We start from the raw sequence: 25,079 nt of genomic DNA on the forward strand, positions 1-25,079 counted from the left end.
GAAAGAAATTATTAGACTACTCTTACTCAACAAGCATTTTCGTAGTCTGCTTATCCACCAAAAATAAGTCATTGCAAAAACATGTTTAGCAAATCTCTAACTAAAAAACTTTAAGTTTAAATTTCGCACATAAATTAAAGCTTAGTATAGAAATCATTACCCCCTTAAAAGCTTGTTGGCGGAAAAAAATGTCAAAAATGAATTAGGGCTAAATTATTAAGGAAGTAACCAGAAAAGTTAATTTCGTCAACAAACCAATAGTAGAAAATGGTTATCCAACCCTCAGAAATCAGTTTTCGCTATAAACTTGCATTACCTAAGTTCCAATTTAAAAAAAAGTTTACATTTTGCTAGCTAGTAATAACATACCAGAATAAATTGTTAGCTCACATTTGAGTGCGCCAAACACTAACCCATTCTTAAAAGACAGTTATAGCTAAAATAGGATTTTCTTAACTTTATCTTACCGTTTATAAAATTTGCATTCCAGAATAAAGATAAAGAATCTAAGTCCCGTAGTGATAGTTAAGAGACAGTTTCCAGCAGATCACCGATGTCAAGCTTCTCTGGTTGCTGCCAGTGTGCGGGTGGAGGACCACTTGGTTCTGTCTGCGTAGGGTCCGAGGGTGTGCGATACTAGTCCTCGTTAAACTGTTCTGCCGTAAAGTACTCGACCTCACGTACAGGTCGTCAGGCTACCGAAGCGGGGGTGCCATCCCGTCTGCATCCGGGGGTGCATTACCCATTGTGCAGCTCTACTGCGTAAATGAACTAATGATTTTGATATATTGTTGCTGTTGTAGTTCATTTACGTCGCACTAGAGCAGCACAATGGGCTATTGGCGACGGTCTGGGAAACATCCCTGAGGATGATCCGAAGACATGCCATCACAATTTTGATCCTCTGCAGAGGGGATGGCACCCCCGCTTCGGTAGCCCAACGACCTGCACGCGAAGTCGAGTACTTTACTGTAGCACAGTTTAAGGAGGACCAATACCGCACACCCTCGGTTTCTGCGCAAACTGATCTAAGTGGTCACCCACCCGCACACTGACCGCAGCCAGTGATGCTTGACTTCGTTGATCTACTGGGAACCGTGTCTTAACCATCAGTCCACTGCCGGACGATTTTGATATACAACTACAACAAAAAAAAAAAAAATAATCTAAAAGCGTCATAGAAAACAAGTAAGCTAAAAGCGTGAAAATATTTTCGCACTATCTTTCGAAATTAGTTTTAAGCCAACAATTTTTTTTTAATTGCAGCATTTGAATTTGCCTTTAGCATTGATTGATTAAAATAACCAAAACAATGTTTTTAAATTAAAAAAATTGACAAAAATAAGAAAAGGTTTTTGAAACTTAACTAAATTGTAATTGCCCTGCTGATATTGACTTGTCTGAAAGTTCTTGTGCTTGTTTCTTGTGATTGCATTGTTGATCATGAATTTTTAATACGCTAATGAATTTAATTTATGTGAATGTTCGTGAAATTATGTAAACATGTCAATTAAGCCTAACATAATTAGTTTTTAAGTAAAGGAGCTTTTTTATATATTCTTATTTCAGTCGTTTCAAGTAGCAGTTTAAATTATATACAGGGATATATTCGTAATCTGATCTGTCACGCCAACTAAATTCGCCAAGACCCAGGTTATCCAAGGAAACACATCGAGAAATAAAATTATCTGCAGGGATGGGACGTATATGGATATCATCAAATCAAAATAGTATTTCGATTTTTGCTTTATTTAGGTTGATAGTCCAATTGTTATTTTTGAGCTAGTTTTAGTTTAAATTTATTATAACTGCTCTCTTTTATTTTGAAGTTTTATTTTGGGGGAAATTACCGAATTGTGTAGGATATTATAAATGGTGTAAGTTTGGTGTGCTAAATATTTCTTATGTTGTTCTGTAACGATGTAAACAAGATATTTACTCAATCCTGAAAGATAACAAACTGAAATAATTCATTTGCTAGTTTAAAACAGTGCTAAACATTCAAAGAACCAGTTCATTTGTTTATTTTTTTTTCTAGATAAATTTGTGTGTATTCTGTAATACTTAGCTTTGTTAATCTGAAATGTTCTGATGTTTTTAATCATTATTACTTCTCAGAATTCCAATTGCTATTTTTAATGGAAATATTATCTTTATTTCATTGTTCTGTAACTTTTATATTAAGATACTAAGTAATTGTTCATTCTAGACCTTAAAAAGGGCAGGGCATTAGAAACTGGAAAGAGCCTCTAAAAAAGGGCGCCCATCATAAAAAAGAGGCCCATCATAACATATTCCTTAATTTAATTGGTACAGTCTGTAAGTTGATTTTAAAGTGAGCGTTATTATAAAATTTTGAAGTGCTTAGAAAAATAGCTATATGATTCGAGAGTTGGTAAGAAATTTACATTTTTGTAAAATCTTCAGATTGTTTTTCTTTTTTGACAACTACTCTTATTTATGTACTTAATTTAAATTTTTTATTTCTTTTCTATCAAAAATCAGATTGTATTTCTTTTCATGTTGATAACTATGCTTATTCATGCACTCAATTTAAAATATTTTTTTCTTTCTTATCTAGAAGATGAAAATGTTGGACATCTCTTTTTGGAAGCTGGAGATTGCAAACATGAAAGAATTAATGGTGGTATCATTGGTAGTCAAAAACAAGAAGCTATCAGCTGATCTAATGGTTAGTTAATAATTATAACAATAAACTTAATTTTTACATTCAATTTTTATACTTTGATTATATTACAGAAATGATTGTGCTCCGGAAACAGTACAAATTTTTCACTAGTATTTGAAAGTTTGATAAATAATTTTATAACAAACATTAAAGTTATATTGCATAGATCATTATTTCTTTTGACTAAAATAAAATTTTGAAATTTCTCAAATGTGGCTGACTTTTGATAAATAATTATTCTTATTATTTTAATAAACACAGATTCAATACAGATAAAAGCTAAATATAATTTTGAATGTTTTTCTTAAGAAAAAGAAAAAAAAAGGCACATTTGTTTTAATGAAATAATTTTATGGATAAATTAAAAATGAATTTTTGATTTGATTTGATTGATGATTTGATTTTTTTGAATTGATAAATTTTTTAAAATAAAGTATTTATTTAAAAAATAGCGTTAAAATTGCTTAAGAAAAGGTCATTAATATACCCCTTTCGGAAAAAGAGATACTTATACAAATTTTACCGTATGAAAATAATTCTAACAAAGTGAATATTCATAATAGTAATGAAAATTAAATCTATGAACACAGATAAATTAACCACTGTCTAAATTGTCTTGTTTAATTGTCTAAATTGTCTTGTATTTTAAAGATTTGTTTTGCTGATACTTGACAAAATATAAAAATTAAATTGTTTACTTTAATATTTTTTGAAAATTTTTTATTTTTAATGTCATTAAAATATCAATGAATTTTTTAAAATATCATCTTTATTTTTTCTAATAATATGTAGAAAAAATATTTGTGCAAAATATCAACTGATTTTAAAATTACATTAAGAAAAGCATTTATTTTAAATAAAATAGTTATATAGTTATTTTTTTACAAAAGCGCTCAACCTTCTTGAAAAGCGCTCAACCTTCACATAAATCACTTAACATAAAGTCTACTTTGTGATATTGCACAATACCTTTTTACATTGCTTTTTATTGTGACAATTCAGCTCCTCTGCTAGGTATTTATAGTTTTTTGAAATATTTTTCCTGGAATTAATATACTTTAGTGTTCATTTTTTGAAATTAAAAATGTTATGTTATTGCCAGAACTATAAGCAAGGCAAATGATGATTAGATATTTTAAAAATGACAAAAAGTTATAAAAGCCTTGATTTAGGGTACTACCCCAAGGCAGAGGTAAATACCCATTTATAAATACCATACTTACTGGGTATTTATCCGACCACATCTACACCCATGCAGTGTTTGGCTAAATTTGAATTGATAAAACTCTTAATAAATATAAAGTAATGACTATAAAATATGTAAACTTGTAATTGCTGCAATTTTTGTAGTCTTTATCAAATTTTCTTATTTATCTCCCTTCTCAGTGACGATACATATTATATAAAAAACTATTTTAAGTTTGAAATTTTTTTTTGTTTATAAAAATAAATAATTATAATAAAATTTGCATAAAACACTGAAAAGTTAAAAATTTTATACCTTATTATTTTGAACTTTTTATTAAAAATTTTTCATGCAATAAATTTGTCCTAAAAAATTTTAAGCAGAGGAACTTTTTTTAGAGGAAAGCCTCAGAAAAAAAGTTTAGCTTTTAGGCACATTCAATCACCTAATTATTCTTTAGTTAGATGAGAACAATCACAAATTTATCTTAAAAATAATAAAAATAGAAATCAAGGTTTATGTGTCATATAAACTAAAAAAGTAAAAAAAATGCTATTAGTTTTACGCATGCTATTTTCTCTTTGCTTAATCAGATGAAAGTATACTGAAAAATAAAAATTTGCATTGCCTTTTTTGGTAGAATATAGATTTTAACAATACTTGATTATTCTAAAATTCTCAGTAATTCCCATTAAACTTTGTTCAGCAATTTAAGCTTCTGAAAATGTGTTGAAGAACCTAATTTTTTTTATTGATTTTCTGAAAAATGTATTTTTTCCTTCAGAATTTAAAAGAATAAATTTTATTTGGGTAACGAAATAGCAGGGTCTTATAATAATTCTTGTTAACGGCATTGAAACTGATTAGTGTCTTAAAATACTTGTACAAATATTTATATACAAAATTAAAAAAGTCATTATAATGATGTATTATATAGCTATTATAGAATTATATGTAATTATTATAGAATTATAAAGTTTCTAAAAAAACTCAAAATTTAGATTTTTTGTCTTCTTATATAGATGTCTTAGATTTTTATCCAAATAAATTACCTCATACTGTCATAAATTGTCTCATACTATCTTATAAGTATATTATCTAAAAGTAATTCTCTCTCATTATCAAAATCTGAGAATTATAAGAAAATAAACTTTAAAATGTGCATTTTTTGAAAAAAAATATTTAGAAATTAGTTTTAAAATTTAAAATTACTTAAAAAATTTATTAATATGCTCCTGCCTGACCTCTCCCTAAAAGTATACTTATATTATAGAATATTGACCAGTTGAGAATAGTCCAAACAAAATAAATGTTTGTAAAAGTAATCTGAATTTAACCTATAAACACATAATTTTTCCAATGTGTAATTGTTATTAAAACAATGAATTAATGTTTTTCAAAATGGAATCTGAATAAAAAGTTAATATTTTTAAGAGAGAGAGTCTTATTTTTATAAAAAGGGTAAAGAGGGTACATTTATTGGGATCAAAGGGTTAGCTGGAAGGGTTGCCCTTCACAAATGAGTTAAAGAGAACACTGGTATTAAAATATACTGTTAATGAATTTCTTCTAACAAAATAACTAAATGTTGCATTTTTAGAATGTTTTTCAATGCCATTGAAAAATTATAGTTATTGGAGATAAGATTTTGTTTTTTCCGATCAATAATATAAAAAATGTTTAGTTTAGTGTGTCTTAAAGAACATTTTCAAGCTCTTCCAACACTTATGTATCTTTGAATTATTAGTTTCGTTATATCATTAGTATTGTTAAAAGTTTCATATTGTTGTATTAATTTTAAAAAAAATTTTAAATTACCTTTTTTCAAACTTATGAAGTTTCTAATAAGCTGAACCTTGATTAATTGCATTCTATTTATCCTTTTACAGTTATTTCCAAATAATGTAATGTAAACAATTGATAACTGTTTTTCCAAGTTTATAGCTTCTTGGTAAAGCTCAACATTATTTAACAATTTTAACATATTTTTATTGAATCCATTTTGATGTTCATATTTGATCCTTTTACTGTTACATTATTTGGGCAAATTAATTTAAGCTTTTCCCTACCATTATCACATTATCATTACTTTAAATTAGAAGTCATTCAAATATTATATAGGCATATTTTTGGCAATTTCAAACACCTCCCTTATCAGCAAAATTAAGCAAATTTCAAACCTTTTTCCATGTGTCAGGATATTGCATCACTCTCTGGTTTTTACTTTCTTTACAGTACTAATTTAATTTAAGGATAAAATTCTAATAAAAGATATTAACTTTGTTTTAAACAAGTATTATTTACAACTTATAAAAGCTAATATAAAAATTATAAAAACACTCCCCTTTCTTTTGCCGTTTTTTTTTTTTTACTATAAAAATAGTTCAAGGTCAGTTAAATGGGAGTCTGATTTAAATTTGGAAAAAGATCCTTATCTACCCCTCTCCTGTGATTGGATATCAAAATAAAAGTAAGGTGTGGGAAAACCAACGGGGAAAATGAGATCTTCAACGAAACCATGTCTAGTATTAGTCTTGTTTTAACCATGCACTATTTTTAATGTGTGTGGTTTTTGCAACTTTTTATTTAATTTGCTTACGTGTGAAAATTAAAGTTTTATTCCTATTTGAAAATCTGGTAATTTCTGATGTATTTAATTTATTAGTCATAAGTATGAAATGGTAAAAAAATTTGCACCAATGTAATTTTCAAAAAGCTCCAATGAGTAAATTCTTGAAGGTGAAAAGGGAATACATAATTTTTCCCTCTGACTTTTTCTTGTTGGTTTATCTTTCACTTTGATATTTAGAAAGCCAGAATTTTTAGCAGACAATTTTCGTTTCTGTACATGGCTTTAGTTACGGTTCGGTATGCAGTATTTTTTTCAAAGTTTAAATATAATCATTGTGTTAACTTCATTTAACTTTTTTATCATTTATGAATTTGGATTTAATATAAGGATTGGATATTAAGCAATTCTTCCTTTTCTTTGGGAAATAAGTAGAATTAAAAATAACTTTAATTTTATAGAATTTTTATTAATGTTTTTGTCATGATTAACGTTTTCTCGGTTTCTGTAAACATATAAAATATTGATAATGAAACTGCAAAATACATATAATTGAATTGATTCATGCAGTTAAGTTGGGAGTTTTTGCTTTGAGTTTAATTCACTTATAATTGAGACTATTCCTTCATAAATTTTTTACCTTCATAATTTCTTAAATTCATAGTTGATTGCTCAATTTGTATATAGTTTAAAATTACTCCAATTTTCTTAAGTATTTTTAATTGATGAAAAATTGCATCATATTATAACTTCCGAATTGTTATTTTTTTATGTATATATATTTTGCTTTAATTGTAAGTACTATTTTACATTTGATTGATAATTCATATTCACTTATTTTCAAGTTAGGGTAAAAGTATAAAGCAAATAATTCAAAAATAATTTTACAACTATGGCACACAAAAATGCCTAATGTAAAAAGTTTTATAGATTGTGCATGTTTTACAATGGAATGCCCCAAAGACAAAATATTACTCTTTAAACTTTCAGTTCATTTACCTTTAAATTAAGAGAAACTTTGTAGCTCACCTGCAGTTGTGGTGTAGCATTTAGACTTTCCATTTTCTGTTGAATGGTTCAGGTTTTAATAGAATATTTATTATCTTTAACTTTCTTTTCCAAAAATGAACTATTTAACATGTTTAATCAATTTATAAATTATTTTAAAAACAAAAAATATCAGTACCTGTTTAATTTTATCTTATTAAAATATATGGATTAATTAAAAATTCATAATTTAAGTTAAAAAAATTTTTTTATTTTTTTTAAATTACAAAATTAAGTTAAAAAATTTTGCAATTTAAAATTTACATCAAAATGTTATAATTAGTTAAAAAATAATGGAAATATTTTGATTGAAAAAAAATTATTAATTTTTGTCTTAAAAATTAAATTTTTGAAAAGAATTAATTTTGATTTTAAAAAAGTTATAATTTTATAAATTGAATAAAACTTATTAAATAGTTATTAGCCTTTTTAGATAAAGAAATTTAAATTGAACTCCTGACCTCACTGGTAGACACCACTATTACACCACAAAAAAAAATTAACTAAACCAATATTAACTTAGTTTTAATATAAACTAAAATATGCGTTTGAAAATAATGAAGTTGTATTTCTTGAAACTGAAATGAAATCAATTATAATAGTTAAATAGAAATAAAGAAAATTAAAAAAAACTTGTTTTAAGGAAAAGTTATCAGCAATTTTTCAAAATTGCCTCATGCAAGCAATACACACCATCTCCCTTCCCTCAAATCGTGATGTCATTTTCGACCAATAGCGTGTCCTGGCTATTCTGAAATTTAATCACACGTTTAATTTGCGCCCTATCTTAACCACATGCTCCTTAATTTAAGCTTAATTTTGTTTTAATAGGAATTTTTCAGATGTGTTCCACCCTTGTTAGATACAAACTTGTTTGCATGCAATCGCTTGTGAGAACTAAACAATAATATTTGCTTACTTTTTCTGGGTTAGACTAAAAATCCCAATTGAAATTGCAAGCATTCTCTTTGAATAGAATTAAATTAATTTTGTTAGGTATATTATGAACTGATAACATATCTATAAGACTGCTTTAAAACTCTACTACACTTTTTAGTTTGTCTCAGAAAGATATTTTTGAGCAATTATATAGTTTTTTTTTGCAAATTCAAGAATGGTATTTATTATAAGGATATTTTTTTTGTTGTATAATTTAAATATTTTTAGATTTTGTCTGTTTTATTTTCTAAATATTTCTTTTGTGTATGTGGATAAGCAATTCAATACTGCTATTTGAATTACTTTGTTGTTTTTGTTTTCTTTCATTACTTTGAAATATTTCTTGTAGTTTGTGTTACTAAAAACTTTTAATTTTATTTCAAAAATTCATTTATTCCTTAGATGTTGTTGAAAATTTTTATTTTATACTGTAAGTAAACTTATTTATTTAATCTTGTACATTTTGACAATAATTTGTTTATAATAAATATTTCTATCAAGTGGAATATTTTTTCTAACTTTTATCTAAAATTTAACAAGAGTTAACTTAGAAGTTGGAATTGCTAACATGTGTTTTGGAGACTTTTATTTATCTTTCAGGTTTTGAAGAGGTTATTTATTTGTTATTTCTTAAATTAAAAGTTCATGTATTTTTCTTAATATGGTCACATACATTTTCCTTAATATGGTTATTAAAAAATTATATAGTATTTTGATGACTATAGAACCATAGTTTTCGATATATATAATTTTCTCAAGATTCTTAAAATAAGATCCTTAATACATTGACCTCTAATAATGTTTTTAGATTTGCTATTCCTTTTTCTTTTCACTAAGATGGTCCTTTCTATTGACACTTTAATATTTGAATATATATATATTTACCAGCAGGCTGTAAAGTTTCACATTTATCAAAAGTTTCTTATTTTCTATGTTTGCAGTAAATTTTAGTTGAATGTTAAATAACTGGTAGATTCTTAAACTGTTATTCAAAGAAACATTTAAAATATTTTTTAAAATTTCTCTTAAATACTTTTTAGAGAGGGGTTTACTAACAGAGAGCTTGATGACATTTTTTAATTCTGTTACATTTGTTTGAATATTTTAAATAGTTTGAATATCATGTGTATGTTTCAGTAAAATATTTCACTAAGTTTGTAAACTTGCAGTGACTCATGCTAGTAAATGATGTTAAGTAAAATATGGAACTAAAAATAAATAAAAAATACATGTTACAAATTAAAAATTGTATGCAAGTTTCAATTAGAGTGCACAATTGTGTACAGTTACATTAAAACATCTTTAATGCAAAGTACCATGCAGAAAACATTACAAAAACAAATGTTGCAAAAGTGTGAAATATTTAAATCAGCCTATGAAAAAGGGCTTAAAAAGTACTTAAGAAAAATCAGCTTGAAAATTTTTTTACTGCTCTTTTTATTTTTTTAAATTCAGTTATATGTGTTTTCAAATTTTTTTTATACCTACTTGTAATGTTTTTTTATGTAATTTTTCTGTAATGTGCTTTTAACCAAATATAATGCTCCATCATAGTTTTGATGCCTGTGTATTATTTTCATGGTTTTTAATTTGTTTTGATTTTTTGAATCTCTCTTATACTTATCAATCTTTATATCATAATATTAATTACTTGTAGGACCCATCTTCACTATGTTGCTTCTTACAGTAATTCACCTTTAATGAAATTTTTTGCTGGAAAAAGATGATCAACTTGCCTGGGAGAGGATGAAGAATACTCTGAATACCTCTACAGTAAGTTCTAAATAATATAAAGCTTGTAAATTTCTTTATCACATATACAGATAACCCAAGTATTGTGCAGACTTGGGTGACCTCCTCATTACAGGGTTCCCACACTCCTTAAAAGTCCTTAAAAACTGCTTAATTTTTATTTTGGAAAATAAGGGCTCTTAAAAGTACTTTATTTTGGTACAAGGTTTTTAAAAATATTCTATTTTTCAGCATCACTATAGTTGATGGGAACAATTTTTTCAGTTCAAATTTTTTAAAACAAAAAGTTGATCTTTTATCACCTAGAATTAGACTATGGTAGAGCATTTAAGAGAGACAAGAAAGGGTGTGTCTGAGAAGGCTACAGGCAAAAGGGGAGGCATATTTCATTCATATACTGGTTCTTTCATTAATATATTCTGCATTTTGTCTAGAATCTATCCCAAACTTTTTGTTATAAATGTCGATTAGAATAAAATTCTAACTTAGATTTTGATAATCATTTTATTTAGTTAGCATTGCAACTTAAAATGTTTCTTCTTCTTCTTTTAAAATTTCTATTCAACTTTTGGTTACTTTAAAATTAGTTCTTTGTTTTTCATGAGATTGTTTAGTAATATTATGTAAAGCTAATTCCTAATGACAGTTTTGGCTGGAAATAATTTTATGTAATCCTCATTATAAAAGTTGAGGTACCATAAACGTTACCTGATAAGGTGATATTGTAGGATAAGAGAATGCCATTAATAATAAAAGAATACTGCTTTGTTCTAACTGTTAATTTACAAAAAAATTAAAATATCAAATCATAATAATAGTAGAGAGTAATATTAAGAATGATAGAGGATAATTAAAAATATTACAAGTAAATGTCTATAAATGATTAAAAATTAAATAATTTATCAGTATTTATTAATTAAGTAACCATATCAATTTTCTGCCTAAGGAATGTGTTGATACCCTTAAAAAATGGTTTTAGAACCTTTCATTTATAAATTTCAGTGAAAACTAATAAAAAACATTGGTTTGAAAATTATAAATCTTTTGAACATAATTGTGTTTTTGTTCTATAAAAATTTTCATAAAAATATTTATTTCAATAAATTTTTAAAAAAAAAGTTAAGCAAAATGAAAAAAAGTGAATGATTTAAGGTGCTTAAATACCAACATTGTCTGTTTTTACTTGAAATAAGACTTAATTTGCCACGATCAATTATGAAAACTACTATCATGCATAATATTAATTCTTTTAATATATACCCTTATAATTGAAACATTTTATATTTGTAAAAGAAAGAATATTTTGGGTGTAAATGAGTACTTAGCGAGATTGGCCCGCAACTAAATATGTGATGCATGTCTAGCTTAGTTGCCAACTGTTCCAATTAAATCGTGTTTGTTCTGATTTTTTAGCTTTGCTCTGAAACTACGGGTTTAGGCCAAAATGTTCTGATTTTTTGTCATTCTAGTACCTTTTCACTCCTTATACCTTATTTTCTTTCAACCCAGGGCAGGTCTAAAAACGAGAAGTAGGGCATGTGATTTTTCTGGGAATATCACAGAATTCTGTTAGACCATTGGTTAGCGGACTTCGCGAATCAAAACTTTATAATCCGACGAGATTTTGGAACTATTGCTAAATCACATTGGCGAGAAATTTATGATTCTTCTGCTAATTTGATTTCACTGATTTTAACCATTTTGAATATTAGGAACTCCATCAGAATCTGCTAATATCACGATTCTTATTCGCACGATTTTAATATCAGTCATCAATTTTGGTATTTAGCTGATTTAAAAGTTATGCATCATGATTCCTATTTACGCGAATTAAAAATTCAGTATTGTAATTTGTATTTTCGCGTTTTTAAAATCCAATATCAGGATTCATATTCACACAATTTTAAAATCCAATTTCACGATTCATAGTCACTGGATTTTAAAATTTCACTGGAATAAAAATAGTATTATGATTCATGTAAGAAGTAAGATTTTTCTTGAATTAATTACTATAAATATGTGATATTCTTTATTAGTAAGTAATTTAATTAAAACTGTTTGCTCAAAAAAAATTTTTCAGCATGAAACATTTATAAATTTATATTTTTATATCAATAGTTTAGTTTTTGATATTTTGTTTTCACTTTGTGTCATAATCTCCCACGATTAACTTTGTGTTCCTCTTTTTGTTTTTAACAAGTAGGCAGCTATTTTCTAGAAACCACAATATAAAAACTTGTTGTAATAATTTCTTCTCAACTTTCTCTATTTTTTTAAATATATGAAGAAAAAATATTGCAATTCTTGATTTCCCCATTTAATTTTATAATTCAATTTCAATGAATTTATTAAAGATGGAATACTGATTAGTTTCATAGATATCGTTAACCCTTAACAGTCTGAAAATGTTTTTGTTTTTTTTTAATCCGATCTGGGTCTGCAAAAATTGCCCAGTCCCACTTTGACGAGCCCTGTTAGTTAATACAATTTTATCAGTACTTACATTATAATAAAATTGCCTTTTATTGTTTTTTTAATTGATTAATTTTCTTTTTCAAGAAAGGTAAATAATTGGCACTGTCACTGGTTGTATATATGCATATTCAATGATAAACAATCCTATTATTTTTAAGGTCCTTTATTTTTGCTTTCTTAAAAGAGTGGGAATCCTGTATTAAGTACACTTGAATATTTTTTTTTTTTTGAAATTCATTCAATTACTTTTATAAAATTGTACTACATTATTACATACAAAAACTTTATATATTAAATTCCATGTAGTATAGCCCTTGTTGCTGAACTTTATTCAGCCCATCATTTGCTCCTTTTAATAACATATACAAGAGTAACTGTAATCTGGTACAAAACAATTTTTTAATTGATTATATAAAATTCATCATTCAATTTACTTCTGCAAATGTTTTCATATTTTGCAATATAATGTGGGTTCACTCTTTGCATCCACCCATCTACCCTATTATGTCATTCTCAGTCAATTAGGAATTCATATCATAATAAACTAAATGTTGATAATTTTTACATTAAAATCGTTGATTGAAGTTTACAAATCAATGACTAGCAATGAAGAACTTTTAAAACAAAAATTTAGTTAAAGTTTTAAATTGCCATTGCATGAGAAAATGTAAATACTGCTTTCTCACTTAAATTCTTTTAAAACACAAAAAAAAAAAAAATAATTGACTTTTTTTCTTATCAATAAATAATTTATTAAAAAAGCATAGAAAATATTTTAAATGATATTTTTTTGAGAAGTTATTGAATATTTTTAAGAAAATAAATAATATTGCTAGGAAAATATGTAAATGACAGTTCATTTCAATTTCTGAAAATTTGTCGCATATTTTGTGCCTACAACCAGTAAACATTTTCATCCAAGCAACCCATAAATGATAATCTTATCTCTATCATTTTCTTCTACACTATCCATAACAACTAAACACACAGTAAAATATACGTTTACTTTATTGTCTATACAATTTATTATAAAAAAAAAGTGAGTACCTAAATTAAAGAGCACTTTACACTACATTAATTTATGCATTTTATAAGGTATTAATCAATAACTTTTGTAGAGAAGAAAAGCAAACTCTTTCTTTTTGAAGTAACAAACTTTTTCTGTTCTACCTTATTTTATGACTCATTTTAATTAATTTTTACGTGAGAGATTTTAAGTAAATTTCCTTATGTGCGCAAAACAAAAAGGATAACCCTAAATAGCTTTTGATTTAATATTATCAGATCTTCACCTTTTAGGACTCAATCCTAATGGTTCAAGGGAGTGACCTCAAATATGCTGATTAATTAATGCAGGCAATATTTTAAGTCACACACATGAATGTATTTTCTTTGTATAAACATACTTTGTTGATAGCTTCGAATTTCAATCCCCCAGAATATAGGATTAACGGTATTGTGGAAAATATATTCTGGATAGCCTTGTCAAGAGACGCGTCCAAAGTTTGAACCCCTTACTGTTAATTTTACCTTTTGCCTATTTCACCATCAGTCTGAGAACTTTTTAAGCAAATTGAAAAGTTTTTACTTATAATTATTAAAAAAAAATTTTTTTAAGGATTCTATCCAAAATGCAACTTTTAGTATATATTACTTTTTTTTTTTATTTAATAGTAATAGTCAAAAAAACTATTGGACTGTAAGGTATGCAAGTTTTTAAATCATTTTAAAGAATGCAGTTGTATATTTCGAAATGCAAAATTTTAGCTAAATTGTTCGATTAATTTTTGAGAAATCAAATTTTGAAAAAGATATATTTTTAAAATTTAATTTCTCTAGAAATTATTCGACTAATTTTTCAAAAATTTTTTATTTCTCCAGGCAAAAATACAGTCTTTAAAATAATGTTAAAATTATATACTGTACAATTCAAATTTTTTTACTACGGAATAAAATAATAAAAAATAGTAAGTACTCACTAAAAATATTTTTTGCATGGATTTATCTTTGGCTAAACTAAGTTAATAATTATAAGTATAATTCGTTTAAACATTTTTCGAGATATGGCAAAATACGCTAAAAGTAAAATTAACGCTAAAGGGTTCAAACTATTGACACCATATTTCCGAAACTGCTGCTACTCCTGTTTTTTCAGTGTCAGAAATTCAAATCCTTCAAAAAGTTTATTCAGAGAAAGTTTAATTTTGTAATTTTAAATGTCGTCTGTACTAATTAATTAGCAATATTTGATATCATTCCCTCAAACAGGTGTGGATTAAGCATATCTGGAGCCCTAGGCCATTCAAATTTTTGCAAACTATGTAAAAAATGAAAATAACATAAACGGCAGCAACTTTCAACCACTCTCTCACTTTCTCCTCTTTGATAATTTAAAATTATGTAAATTTATTTACCATGAAATTAGAAATAGTTATCGACACGTAATTAGATAAATAAATAAAGGCTATTAAATTCTTTATTTTTTTTTTTACATAGGATTCATTTGGATAAAGTAAATTTAAATTTAAGTTCAAAAAATTTTCTATTATTTTTAAAAAATCCGTGAGCTTGTGCCAAGTATGTATTTGTGCGAAATACACTTTTTCAAGCGCTTACCTAACTAAACTATGAGGACCATATTTTTGGAATTTTGTGCTACTCCCATATTTTGATTGTCAAAAATTCAAATAAAAAAAATCTCAAAAAAAGAGAGCGAATACTTAGTATAGTATTGTGTTTAATTTATATTTTTCTTACTTCACAAATGATTTAGCCTCTCTGCGTTTGTTAGAAATTCTAATAAGAAATAAAACTTTTTACAGGGGCTGGAATAACCTGATTTGCCATGCTGAACAGTTTCCCTTTCTCCGCCAAACTGTCTCAGCGTCAAAAGGATGGTAAACGTCCAGTGTCTTCAAGAATACGAGATTTAGAACCCTCACAAGACTCCGCCTTCCCTGCCCTGCCCCCAGAACTGGTGACTTTTCGAATTTTATTTATTTTCTTTTTTAAAACTCCCAATAGCTCAAGTAATTTTTTTTTCAATTCATCGAGCTGAATCAAAAAATAGATTTGATTTCTTAAATTACTTAAATTTTAATTTTTTAGATAAATTAAACATAAACAACTTTTAATAAAACTAGATCTACTTTCGCTCTGAACACTTCATATATTTATCTAGCTATTTTTATATTTCTAAGCATCAGATTTTTTTCCTTATCATATACATTTAATTGTTTTATAAAAAATTTGGCAATGCTTGATTGGCACCTCTGGTACTGATTAAAAACCCGTAAGTTTAATATATGTTGTCTGCAGTGTAAATTTCGTCAAGGAATTAAACTTTTTTTTTTTCAATTTATAAATAGCATGTTTTTAAAAATGATTTCTCGTCTAAAATCATTTATTTTTCATTTGGCAAAATTGGTACTCTGTCTTTAGATTTCATTTAAGTTTTGAGTTGAATTCTGCTATAATTTGTTTAGTAATTAGTTTGTAGTCATTAAATCATATTAAACTTTTTTTAATAATATTAAGAATTTTAATTGCATTATTGTTAAGTAATATTGAATATTATTTGTACATTTTAGAGTTCAGATCCTTAAATGTGATAAGAATTCAAAATAAAAAATCTTATTGTAGTAAAATTTATAATATTTAATATATATCTTTTAAACAAAATCTCATTTTTATGTACCCTGATAAAATTCTCCGATGTTTCATTCAGGGCTGCTACAATCCTAAACACAAAATTACCTGGTATAGTTTTTTGCATAGCAAATTAATTAGTTGTTTGCTAAAACTACTTTGTCAGAGGGACCTAAACTAAAAATTTTGTTAATAAAATATAAAGTTCTTTATATAGCATTTATATATCATAAGTTGGGTTGATTTTGGTTAATTAGTTTAAAATGGTTTGCATTAATTAAATAATATTAACCATTTTATTATAACTGGTATTAAAAATTTTAGTGTAGTTTTATTGTTAAATGGTATTTAGTATTTATACATCTTATTAGAATTTTACTCATTAAACACAAAAAGAATTTAAAAAAAATTCTGATTAAAATAAAATATTACATTGCTGAATCTGTATCTCTTAAACAAAACATGATTTTAACACTGATAAAATGCTGCACTGTGTAAGTTAATTATTTTTTTTTTTGTTGCTGTTGTTGCTAAAATTACTAATGCAGAAAAGTCTTAAATACTAATTTTGTTAATTTGTATAACAGAATAGGAAATCTTAACAGATAGTTTATGTTTTCTCAGAATTACAAAAAAGCTTCAAAAACCCTTTTTTTTTTTCGAAATAGATTAAAATAAATGTGAATTTTGCCTCATTGATTTAAATTTTTTCTGAAACTCGAAAAAAAATGTTTTTGTTCATTATATATTTGATTACTTGATTATTTATTTCATTATTTATTTGATTACTTGAATATTTATTTCGTTATTTATTTGATTTACTGATTTTGGATTATTGATTAGTCATAAAAATTTAATTTTTGAATAATCAAAATGTAAAAATAAAAATTTGAAATGTCAAATATCAAAGTGAAGTGTACATTGATGTACACTTCCATGCAATTGTTAAATTAGACTGAATATTTTTGTTGAAATTTGTAAAAGAGGGTTTTTAAGTAACTTTTAAATTTTCTCTTTTATAACATATTTTATTTTCATTATTTCAAAAAAGGTGCCAATAAGTTTAAAATTATACATTTTTGCCTATTTTGATATTACCTTTTGCTCTGTATCTTTTCAATTAGCCAGTATTAGGCTTAAACAAATATAACATATCTTCATGGTACTAGTGTAGACAAATGGTGGTATGGGTAATGTGGACAATGATTCTGTTCAACTTCCAATGGAATAAATGTTTATTGGTTAAATATATAATTCATTTGATGCTATGCATTTCTTTAATCAAAATGATTTTGTAAAATAATATACCTTTACAATTAATAATTTCAATATTTAGCACAAAACCTTTAGATTAATTCATCCCTTAAAAGTTTTAAGAAAATTTGAAGGTGATGTTTTATCAAGTTTGATAAATGACTACCATTCAATATAGATAAAATAGAGAATTTTTGCCAGACCTTAAATTAAGACAGCAAATGGTTTTCATTACCCCAGTGAGGGAAATATCACTAAACTATGCACTCCTCGTGTTATCCATTCAAACCATTCATCAAGTTAAAATTATGGTTATTAAAACTGATTCAATTTTAAGTTGATTCAATGCTATCAAATAAATCAAATTGAATAGTAATTTTTAATGCATTGATTTTGTTTAAAATGTCTTTTTTAGTTAAGTGAAATGCCCTCCAATAAGACTTAGATTGTAATTGATTTCATTTTTGCTTTAAATATACCTTTCTGAGTTATGATAAATGACTACTTAACAAATTATCAAATTTGTGACTAGCACCTTAACTTGTCCACATTAGTCCGGTGCAGTAGAGCTAGCGAGGAAAAAACAATTAGTATGCAAAACTTAAACAACTTTGTAATTCTAGATATAAACCAGGACACAGGTTCAGATTATTATTGAAAAAAATTCTTGACTAGTTAAAAACTATATTTAATAAGATTGTTTGATGAATTTGTAAGAAATGTAACCCCTATCTCTCCAAAACGAACCACCAGAAGGGAACTAGTGTATGTTACTACATATAACTGAACCCTCAGCTTTCTTCTCTTCTCATTGGCACGGCAGCCCAGGATGGGCCTTGGCCTTCTCAACAAGCCTATGCCAAGACATTCTTCCCTTAGCCAAGGTTCTCCAATTTATTATCTTTAAAACTTGTAGGTCCTTTTCAAGGCAGTCTAAAAATCTTAGGTTTGGCCATCCTCTTTTTCTTGTACCTGTTGGCCTGGCACTGAAAACTTTTTTGGTTGTCCTGCCATCCTCCATTCTTATAATGTGGCCTGCCCATTTAATCCTTTGAATTTTGATAAATTTAATGACATCAGGTTCTTTACATGCTTTGTAAAGTTCCGTGTTTGATCTTCTAAACCAGGTATTGTTTTTACTCATTTCACCAAAAATGCTTCGCAGTATTTTTCTCTCAAATCTAGCTATCATATTTTCATCTCCACGGGTCATTGTCCAGGTCTCACATGCGTATGTAAGCACTGATTGTATAAGACATTTATAGAGTAACACGTATGTTGTTTTTTTTTATTAGGCTTGACTTAAGATATTTTTTTAGACCATAAAAACACTTATTGGCCATCATGATTCTCGTGTGTATTTCTTGTGTAGTGTCGTTTTTGTTATTAATCTTAGGTCATTTTCAAAAGATGATTTATCAGAAAACATTTGACCGATTTCACTCAAATTGTGTAGTTTACCTTTTAAAATAATGCAAATAACTGTATACCTTACAATTCATAAGTTTTTTGACTATAATATGAAATAATAAAAAGTTCTAAATACTCACTAAAATTAATTTTTTGTACGGAATTATCTGTGTCTAAACGAATTTTGTAATTGCATCCAAGAATTTTTTAATTTGCACAACAATTTCTGTTCTTATGGGAAAATATACAAAAAGTAAAATTAACATCAAGGGTCCAAACTTTAATGACCTTATTTCCCAGATAGCAAGAAATATTCCTCTTCATTTTGGGGGTAAGTAATTTGAATTCGTCCTGACATGATGTATTATTGTAATTGTTGCTTAACTTGATGGTATTTCTTGATTTTACACACTAAGTAACAAAAATGTATTATAACTGGTTTTATATATTTACTTATATATTATATTCAAAACTTATATTTAATTAGTCTGAACAATTTCAGGAAGATTTGTTCCTGACACTGCTGCACCTACTCCATCACTTACAGCTAGAGAATGGCTGAATGGAAAAAACAGAAATCCTATTCTGATATCTATGAAGGTAAATTAATAGTCATATGTTTTTTTTGTAACTCTAGATGAAAAAATTTAAAATGCATAGTTGCCAGCTTTCATGAAAAGATTGGAAAATTCAAATTTTTTTTCTTCATTTTTTAATTTTTTTTTAAAAATATTACTACAAATACTACTATGTTATATTTTCATTCTGTTGAGTTTTAGTAAATGTTTTAACAGTGATTTTTTATTTAATCAATTATTTGGATAAATTTTTGAAGCAACAGATTAAAAATTCCACTTTATTAGACTAAGTAATTTTTTTTTTTGTTTCTTCTATCTAAGAGAAAATTGTCTGTGTCTATGCTGTGTATATGAAATCTTAGTCTGTTAGAATTTTAATATTGTCGAAATTTTGGATTACTTTGAAACATTTTTGAACTCACTTTTGGTTTACTTTGAAATAACAAAGAAAAGCCCCTAGCTACTCCAAAATGTTTCTTTTTATGTCATATATTGTGCCATATCAAGAATCTTTTTTTTGTAATTTTGTAAGAAAAAAACATGATAAAACCTGCAAAAGTAAACTCCTTGAATTATGCTTATATTTTGTGTGAGAAAATATAAATTGATTTTTCAAAACGCAAGAAACATTTTTAAAAAATCTATAAATCATAATCTCTATATATCTTCAGTTTCATTGAATATATTTAGAGGTATCACTATTGACAAAACACTATCTAGATTCATAATTGTAAATACTATTTTGTAATTTCAAAAATGTATTTTCAAAATGTTTCAAAGTACTCAGTAACTTTTTCAATGATAATATGATAAAACAAAGAAAACTACAGCTCGAGAAAAGAAATATCATCGATTTTATTGATACATAGGTACGTATTAGCGTTTTATGTAATATAGATTAATTCTGAAAGGTCAACAATCCACTTTTAAGATAATCTGAATCCAACAAAAGAGAAAGTTTAAGAAATTAAATGCATAGTTAATGCAAAAGGGGGGGATATGCCACTTATTGTTTATTTAACTAGTCATTGGCTGATAATAGTTTACTTATTTTTAACCACCTAACTAATTTGCTTATATTTTGACTTAGTTTTGTCTATGATATTTGTACAATCTATTTTCTCATATTTTAATGAATTTCTCTAAATTTAGTTGTAGCATTATTTTCCTTGACCACCATGTTTTATATATATATAAAAAAGATATTATATATGCGATATAATTATATATATTTATTAATGTTTTATACATTTGTAACTGTTTTATACAGCAATTTTCTTCCTCTGTGCATTTAATTTTGGTTTTAATATATTACATTATATTATTCGTTACATGTTATTAATTATGAAAATTATGTTATTTCCTCATTTTTTTTTATGAGAATGGACCAAACTATTTATCTTTTCCCCTTTACTATGTGTTCAAATACTTTTCAAAACAAAACCATGCTGTTTCGTTTTTTGTAATAATTTTTTTAACTATCTGTTCTTATCTGCATTATTTTCATAACTTGGCATGTAAATTCCATTCCTCTTTAAAATATTTGTTTTCTTGGCTTGATCCTAAATATCATGCTTTTTGATGTATTGTATATAAAAAAAATTATGTATGCTTTTTATTTAATTAAATTGTAAAATTAAATTTCATGTTTTAAATGCATAATTGTTAAAAAAAAAATTTCCTCATGTTAACATCATTTGTAAACATTAAAATGTCAACATTTGCAAATTTGAAGAGAAATAAAATTCAATTTGCACAAAACAATTTTTTATTTTGTTGCAAAAATATTGTTATATAAGTATATATATATTTTTTTTTGTTTGTGAAGAACATTGTAAGTAAAACTATGAAAGTTTTATTTTAAATATACATATATATAATTTTTATCTTAATGAGAGAGCTATCTAAAGCGTAATACTGATTTAAAAAAATTTAAGGTTGAAAAATTATCTTAAAAGTTTCTGAGTTATTTCCGTTCGCTTTGTAATATTTGATTAATTTTTTTTATTTAATTTTCGGAATTAATAATAGTTTTTTTTTTGCTCTTTTATTCGATTGCATTATTTTCTGATTTAATGTATAGGGATTTAAAACTTCCAACATGTCTTTTGCTTCTTTTTGAGTGCATGCTGAAGTGCCTGTAAAAGTGGTTCAAATAAGGGTGCATTTTTCTGAATTAATTTTTTTTAAATTTCTCAAAGGAAAATTGAGAAGTTTTGTATTGCTTTTACTTTTTTGTGTGGCTGACTGATTCTCTGATTCTTTTTCAGAATGTGTATAAAGTTTTAGAAAATATAATTTGTAATCTCATTTAAACTATATTTATACTTGCACTGTAATTTCATTCAAACTGTGATGAGTTAGATACAAATCTTGACTATAAGATTAAAGACTGAATTTAGAATTGCATCAGTATTAAAAAAATCTGCGCCTACTCCTGATTTATAATTATACCAGGATGTATAAAAATTATGATTTTTTTTAAAAAATCAAAAAAATCGGATTTTTTTTATTTTAATCAGATTTTTTTGATTTTAATCATGATTTTTTTATAATTTCAATTCTATGGAATATAATCAATTTTGTGTACCATAGATTTAAAGTTGTATTGTATAACTATTGTTACTTATGGTATACATCGGAAATAAACATTACTAACCATTATCAACAAAATATTTCTTAATAATTTAAAAGCAAAAGGTGAAATAAGAAATAAACAATAACAAAGTGATTTCAAACTACAAATCAAGAAAGAAATTGTTTATCAAACAATATGTGATAATTATTAATTCTACATCTACAATATCAAATTATTTAAACAATCATTTAATTAGTTTTATTTAAAGATTTAAACATAAGGACTAATTTAGCTGCCTTTTCTACACCCAATTGATTCCGTAGTTTAGTATGTACAAGTCCAAAAGTGGAAAACATCCTCTCTATCCCTGCAGTTGTTCCTTTTGCAGTACATAACAACTGTATTGCATCAAACTCTTTTTGACCTACACAGTTCTTTAGAAGCGCAATTGATTTCCACCATTCCAAGATGTTTAAAGATTCTAGAGATTCTTTATCAAACAAAGTTCTATTAAACGGAGGAGAGCGTACAATGAATTTTAGCAAAATACTTAATAAGGAGGTTTCTCCAATGAACTATAAATATAATATGTAAACTGTTTTTAAAAGCAAATGAGTCACATTGAAAGTAGAAATGTTGAATTATATGAGTGAGATCTGAGAAATATATAGAACAGTCTACTTACTTGTTTATGTTTGAGATTTAGAAAAATATACAAAAAATGTTCAAGACTATACACAAAATTGTTTTTTTTTTTATTAAAATCAGTGATTTTTTTAAAAAAATCATTTGATTTAAATCATGATTTTAATCAATGATTTTAATCATTTGATTAAAATCATTTACACCCTGAATTATACATCTACTAAATGCACCTAATCATTGAACTCACCTTTTGAGAAAAAAATTTCTAGTTGTATTCCATTGAAATGTGCTACATTTTTTTATTAGTCCCAATAGAACTTGAAACTTCCACGAAATGTCATTGTGTAATTGTTATAAATATTTTATAAAAACTTTGCTTGTATGGTTGATTCATTAACATTGTTGATAATTTGGAAATGGATAATGCACTGTTCTGATAAAAAAAGAACATTTTTTTCTACCCATGCAGAAAGTTGCATTTGAATGACTTTTTATTGGTTGATAAAAAGCTGCTATGATTCTATGGAAGCACTATTTCCTTTCACATTTGTAATCCTTTAGAATTTCATACCTCACATTAAGAACCAGATTTTGATGAGATTAGAACTCTTCAATCTCTTTTTTTTTTAAAATATTTGTGTCAATATATTTCTCATTCTTTAATATTTATTTTTGTTATTTTAGCTCTTGTTTTAATATGTAAGTACATTCTGAGTTTTTTTCTAACCTTTTGCTTTCAACTGGAATAATAGGCTAGCATGCTATGTGCTATATCTAGATTATATCTACAATTAAATGTAGTTTTAGAAAGAAAAAAAAAGTTTTTGATTGAAATTTTTATTGAAAAAAAATATTTAAATAAAATAAATAATTATTAGTTAATAAAGAAAGAACTATTTAATAATAAAATAATTATTAAGTTTATTTTTATTTATTTACTTTTTTAACAATAAACTTTAAAGCATCATTAGGTTTTTTTTTTTCATGTTATCCAAAGTTGAGTTTATGGTTATGAATTAAAAAAGCTTTTAAATATAAATTTAAAAGTGTCTCTTTTAAATATAAATTTAAAAGTGTCTCTTTTAAATATAAATTTAATATATTTGTTTCCCTTTTTCTATATTAATAAAATTAAGTTTTATTTCCGATAGTTTTATTTGAATAGTAACCACATAACTACCTATCTTTTGTGATAAATATGTTCATAAAGAATGTTTTTTTTTAAAGAAACACCTGTGCTTATAATGTGGAAAATTTGTTCCTGAAATCACTGTTCTGCATCTGAGAACCTTTTATCAGAAACAATGTAAATTATTATTTAATGTTTTTTAGAAATTAAAAAAAGCTATAATTTTAAGGGATTTTAAATTTTTTCTGGGTTTGAGAGAAACTATTAATCTAGAACAATTTACTGCTGAAAATAAATATTAAATACAATAAAGTTTGAAATGTGTGAATCAAAATTCATTTCTCTAAAAAAATATTCTGCTAAAGCAGAAAGTAAAGAAATAAAAATAAGGAATATTTTTGAGTTTCATCAGTTTTATCTTCTTTTTTTTTAAGAAAATAGAGCATTAAAAATGAAATTGTGTAAAAGAATCACTGGATAAACTAAAAATCTCGAGTTACAGACATTTTAAATCTAAAATTAAATAAAATAAATTGTCATTTAAAGCGATGTTCTAAAAATTAAAACGGAGAGTTGAATTTTTTTTTCGAATACCAACGTTGAATAGAAAACTAAAGAGAAGACTGCGGATTTTCGATTTTAAAATAAAATTAGGAACTTTTCTGATGGTGCAGTTTCTTATCAATCAGAAACTATTTCAGTAAAACCATTTTGTACCTTCTTAAAAAGGGAAGAAAAACACGAAAACTTTCTCAGTTCGAACAATGATTTAGGAAATAAGTAACCTGACAGGTTAAAAATTGAAATTATGAAATTAAAGAGCAAAAAAAAAATTTAAAAAAAAACAAACACTTTATGTAGAAAATTCAATTTATACTTACCCCTTACTTATTACATTCAGACGTCCCTCAGTTTAGTTATAAAGCGTGAATGTACTCAAAATATATTTAAAAGTTCTCAAATGAGCTTCTTAAACTTATTAAACCTATACACGGGTTTTAACAGCTTTATAGGTGTGTTCTTTCGTAAAAATAGTAAGATTTTAAGAACTTGACGAGAGTTCTTATTTATAGAATTCAATGAATTATTTAATGTATTTATGAAGCGTTTCAAAAAATTTTTTTGACTTGTAAAAAATTGCTGTAATTTCTGCAGAAAATTTGCATGCATTTTTTTCACG

At 25.8% G+C, this 25,079-nt stretch overlaps 1 long non-coding RNA gene across 7 annotated transcripts; it reads left to right on the forward strand.

Annotated features, from left to right (window-relative positions):
- The first annotated feature begins 1,233 nt into the window (after positions 1-1,233).
- Positions 1,234-23,228, forward strand: LOC147816075 (uncharacterized). Of its 7 annotated transcripts, none has more exons than XR_015431659.1 (5): positions 1,234-1,351; positions 2,582-2,692; positions 10,088-10,203; positions 15,480-15,634; positions 19,472-23,228. It is a non-coding gene; the product is annotated as an uncharacterized LOC147816075 (long non-coding RNA). The 7 variants fall into 7 exon arrangements; XR_015431658.1 differs by having other exon boundaries at positions 1,235-1,373; XR_015431657.1 differs by having other exon boundaries at positions 1,255-2,395.
- The last annotated feature ends 1,851 nt before the right edge of the window (positions 23,229-25,079 follow it).

The sequence above is a fragment of the Parasteatoda tepidariorum genome, chromosome 2 (genome assembly GCF_982258835.1).
Source record: "Parasteatoda tepidariorum strain Cologne lab strain chromosome 2, Ptep-v5.0, whole genome shotgun sequence".
NCBI lineage: Eukaryota > Metazoa > Arthropoda > Arachnida > Araneae > Theridiidae > Parasteatoda > Parasteatoda tepidariorum.